The sequence below is a fragment of the Lycium barbarum genome, chromosome 1 (genome assembly GCF_019175385.1).
Source record: "Lycium barbarum isolate Lr01 chromosome 1, ASM1917538v2, whole genome shotgun sequence".
NCBI lineage: Eukaryota > Viridiplantae > Streptophyta > Magnoliopsida > Solanales > Solanaceae > Lycium > Lycium barbarum.
In genome coordinates, this window is record NC_083337.1 from 168,092,258 (window position 1) to 168,098,081 (window position 5,824).

Genomic DNA, 5,824 nt, shown 5'->3' on the forward strand with positions numbered 1-5,824 from the left:
AAACGTAAAGTCTTCCTTATGTTCATTAATTCCAATCACCACGACCAATTATGGGGTACACAAGCTCTAGATTTAAGGCATATGCAATACTCGGAGCAGTTACAGTGAACTCTTTCTTCCATGAATTTAAGCTACTCAGATCATCATCAATATTATTGTTGGCAACATATACGTTGATCAAGAGGGAGCAAATAGGAACACAATTTATGATTATCAAACAAAGCCTTCCACCCTTTTCTGCTATGCTTGTTACACAATTTTTCGGGCTTTCAATTGGAACCACAATCATATCAAATTCTTCCTTAGTTACATCAAAACAAATGAGAGTTTTTGTCTTAATTTCATCAATTTTATGTCTGTCGGTATAAGTATAAATTTGTGCGTACCAGTATAATGCCCCTTTCACATAGGCAACTGTCTGAACATCTGAAAAACAATGAGGAATTTCTTTCAAAGGCCTCCATGAATGATCAGTTCCAATAGTGAAAACCGAAGGTTTAGTCTCTTTCAAGTTTGTATCATTAAGAACAACCACCTTGTATTCATACGAAAGTGGGCAAAATCCAAAGCCCACAGTTATAGGTATATCCCGCATACCTGTTATATAAGTACCAGTAGAATAAAGCAGAATCATGAAAAGGCTTTGAGAATTGTATGTAGAGTTTAACTTATATACATTGACGGTGTAAAGAGTTTTTACACTAGTATTTCACCCTAAAGATATCTACAGATAACCCTCCATAAAGAGTGTGATTTTGTAATCTTGAAAAGAAAGGAGGCTATCGTGGATAAATGTTGACAGTTGGTGAACTTTGGCTTAAAAAGACTATAAAAGAGCCTTTCCAGGATCCCCACAGAAAATTATAAAACTGAGAATAAATACCTAGATATATATTCTTTGGAGTTGTGAGATACTCTTTAGTGACAGGATTGAAGACATGGAAACAAGCATGATCAAACTGAGACAAAAAAACAGATGAAACCATTCACAGAATTGACCCTCATCATGCGCATCCAAGGAAAAAATTTCTGGCCCAATAGTACATCTTTTGCTGTGTATAAGTGTTTAGTCTTCCAATCTCAGAATTGATGATGATTTTGATCATAACTACTGTGCCACTCCAAGGAAGAAACTCTAACAGAATGTTGATCATCATCGTCCATAGAAATTACAACTGCTTCAAGTTGCGAGAATGATGACGACTTTATTTTGTGCTCAATGTGTGAGTAGGCAAATCTCCCACTATATATAATTGAACACCACAGCATACATACCATCTTTAATTTTTCAGCCAAATCTTGGCCAGGCACTCTTCGTAATATCTCACTAACAACTTCTTTGGGTATAAAAATGACATCTTGCTTTTCCTTTCCCTTGCTTCTTTTGGATAACTGCATTCTTTCTTTCTACAGTCCCTACTAATCCAGACAGAATAAGGTCAGGCATTTAAATAATTGACTATTAGTTCATCGATAATAACAAAACAAATAATGATAAAGTTCTGTTCTTGCACTTCTGCAACTAAATTTATTGTCAACAAGAAACAAAATAAACATCTGAGAACGTTTTCACACAAAAATATTGAAATCAATCATTTAAATGATTAGTATAGACTGAAGTTTGAAGAAAGTTTTCCACTTTTCCGGTTACAAGTGTTTGTTGTGCCAAACCACTAAATACACCAACGAAATGGACGTAATGACACTCCATCCAATTAATTTAGTAAAAATGAACAATTTCATCATTTGCCTGTAAAAAATATATTTTGGCAAGATATGCTAGGTTAAAAATGTCATAAGATATATATAATTAAGTAAAGAGGCAAAAAGTACTTTCTTTTTGAAAGGATATATATAAAAGAGAACGGTTGTCAAGGAAATAAATCAAATGTAAATATACAAAACAAAGCAAAGAATCACCGAACCTTGCAAATCAAATTCTAGAAATAGCTTTGTCTTGTTCCAGTCACAACTTAATTCTTATATCTGCAAGGAATCGAAATGGATAGTTTAGTAGTTGGAGCATATATATTAAGTAGAATTATTTTCCATCCAAAGAGAGATCAGATTTCGATATTATGCAGCTTAAATCTCAAGTTTTAAGTAATGAAAAAACATTGCAACCTCTTCTATCCCTACTTTGGTGGAAGTAGATAATTCAATGTGATCCTAGCAAAGCAAAAGAATAGGTCTTCCTTCTGAATGTGTAAACTAGGGAAAAATAAAATAAACAACAAAGGAGTTCTAATTAAGTTTGAAAATTAAAAATGCAGAAATATTACTTGTATAAATACGGAGTCTATGATGAAAAATACCGAATTTATTTAATTTTGTTTAGAAATGTAAAAATGAAAAAAAAAAAATGTAGAGATTCACGGGCATATGTAAGGAACAAATTTCTTGGTATCGTGCAATTGTATTGTGCTACAATCAGAGTATCTTTTCTTTTTCTTTTGGGTGGAAAACAATCAGAGTAATCATCCACAGTAAAGATTGTACTAACCACATGGAAGAGCAGTTGATCTCTTTGTCAACTTGTCCGATATGTCATACTTCAAAGAAAAATCATTGCTGCACTACCAAACCATAAGTAAAATCATTGCTGCACTACCAAATCATAAGTAAATGATGAAACTAATATGCCCTTTGTTTCTTACGGCAGAGTAAGGAATGATATTATTGGCAGAATCTACCAAAAAATTTGGCATGTCTGTTTTAATATTCAATTTCAAATGTTGGTGTTCATCCAATTGGCGTTTGTGTCGTCTCTTGATTCCATCTCTAAACAGAGTGCTTCCTGGATTTTTAGCTTCCGCCAAATTATAGAATTCAATTCACATATCCACTCCAATGATTAGACTGTGACATATCAAGAGTATCCAAGGGAAGACATGATGAGAACCTTTAAGCTATGATTTGGAACTAGTCCTTCACATCATCGCATGCACCTAAATGAAAAACGTACGAGCAGTAGCTTCAGTTTTAGAATTAACTCCGACCTTAACATGCCAGTAGCGTGTAAAGAATTCTAAGTTAAAGGTCAAAATTACAAAGTGAGCTTAAATTTGCTAAAGCCAGCAAATACTAAAATTTTTATTTCGTACCAATTTCCACATGTAATATGCTTAGAAGTGCCCCATTTATTGACAGAAGTTTACCTTCTTTGCGATGGAACAAAAGCCATTTTCAAGTGAATGCTCAGCATATGACTGGTTTCTTTTTGCTCTCTCACAAGCAATGCCTCAATCTCAAGGCCAAGCACTCTGTGGATACCCAACGGTTAAGATCACGAGTTTGGAATCATCAGTTGTGGTTTCTTAAAGCTTTTCACACCATAGGATATGCGTACCACTTTGGATCCCCAAAATGTTTGAGACACTTTAACATCTGATAAATTTTGTATATGCATCTTTCACAAGTTTCAAAAAGATAAATTTAAGCCATGATGTGATGTATCTAGTATATTAAATAAACTTCAACAACTACATTGACATTCTGTTGAAGACTACAACAACAACAGCAGCAGCAACAACATCCGTTGAAGAATACAGTTAACTCATAATCTCATGCTCAGTACAATCATCAAATTAATTTAATCTTCTAACTGCTTCAAAGAAAAGGACGAGGTGTACAGTAATAATCTACCTTGAAATCTAGACAATTATTACATGAATATGGCCATGAATCATCAAACTAATTTATTCTTCTAACTGCTTCAGAGAAGTTTAATTTAAGCAATCAGGTATATAGTATCAGATTAGTATTATTCCTTCATTACACGTATTGGATAGTCAATGGTTCTCGTGTTCCTATATTTGCTTCTACTGAGTGTGGAGTCCAGTCACCTATCCCATATTTTAAGAAAGGAAGATTTTTCTTCTTTTGACAAATTATACATTGACAACAATTGTGGACTTGGCTAACAAGCCAATTTCTTTGTTCACATTTTCATGATGTAAGCGCTTACCTCATCATAATCGTGATGTAAGCGCTTACCTCACCATAGGAAATTCATTCCTATAAATAGGCAGCTTATGGTTCATTTGTAACACACCAAAATCTCAAACAATACATTTGAGTGAGAGCAAAGTGAGGTATTCCCTAGACTGTAAGAAAATAGTCTGTGAAGAAAAATAGAGTGTGAGTGATATTGTAGTGAGGTGGGAAAATCAAAAGAGTGTTATTTCTTTTGAGGGTATAGTGGTCTTAGGAGTATTTGTACTCGTTACTACACAGTGTAAAATTCCTTACTATAGTGATATCAGCTGCTCCTCTTGGCCGTGGTTTTTCCCTTATTCAGAAGGGTTTCCACGGAAAATCTTGGTGTCATTATTGCTGCATTTTATTCTTGCTGATTTAACCATAACTTAGTGTTCCGCGTTTATCACTAATACCGTGAATATTATTTTTGCGGATCTATTTTATTCCCATCAAGTGGTATCAGAGCCAAGGTTCTGTCTGAGTATGCTCTGTGGTTGCAGCACAGTCTGAACTTCCACATCAGAAAAGAATTACTTTGGTCTTCGAATAAAATAGTATTTGTATTTGTGATAAACGATGGAAGCCAACACTAGTAGAATGGTTACTTTGAGTGACGTAAATTATGCCATTTGGAAGGGCAAAATGGAAGATTTGCTCTATGTCAAGAATTTTCATCAACCTGTCTTTGGAAATAAAAAGCCTGATAATAAATCAGATGAAGAGTGGAATTTGTTGCATCGGCAGGTTTGCGGCTTTATTAGACAGTGGGTTGACGATAATGTGTTGAACCATATTTCTGGAGAGACACATGCTCGGACCCTATGGGAGCATCTTGAAAGTTTGTATGCTCGAAAAACTGGTAATAACAAGATGTTTCTGATAAAGCAAATGCTGGGTTTAAAATACCACGATGGTTCCGCAATGACAGATCATCTGAATATTTTTCAGGGGATCATGAACCAGTTATCTGCTATGGGTATTAATTTTGATGAAGAAATTCAAGGCTTGTTTCTACTTGGTTCCCTACCAGATTCTTGGGAAATTATTAGAACTTCATTATCAAATTCTGCTCCGGATGGTGTGATCTCTATGGATCTTGCCAAGAGCAGTCTTTTAAATGAAGAGATGAGAAGAAAATCTCAAGGTTCCTCCTCATCAGATGTCTTGGTGACTGACACTAGAGGGAGAGGCAAGAATCGTGGTTCTCAAAATAGAGAACATCATAGAAGCAAATCCAGAAGCAGACTTAAAGATATTGACTGCTATCATTGCGGGAAAAAAGGGCACACAAAGAAGTTCTGCCGGATTTTGAAAAAAGAGAATAGAGAAAAGGAGGAAAAGAAAGAAGATGGCAATCGTGTTGCCGCTGTCACTACAGAAGATCTTGTTACTGTCTTTGATGCGGATCTGATAAATATTGCTTGTGATGAGTCAAGCTGGGTTGTGGACAGTGGTGCCGCATCTCATGTGACATCAAGGAAGGAATTTTTCTCATCCTATACTCCGGGTGACTTTGGAACTTTGAGTATGGGTAATGAGACTGTATCCAGGGTGGCTGGTGTTGGAACGATTTGTTTGAAAACTAGTATTGGAACTAAACTAGTTTTAAACAATGTAAAGCATGCACCTGATGTTCGTTTGCACTTGATCTCTGTTGGTGTTTTGGATGATGAGGGATATGTCAGTACCAATGGTGCTGGAAAGTGGAAGCTTACTAAAGGTTCCATGATTGTGGCTCGTGGCGAAAAGCGTCGTGGTCTATACTGGACTACGGTCTCTACCTGTGTTGATATCGTGAATGCAGTTGAGAGCAATAGCTCTTCAACGTTATGGCATAAGAGGC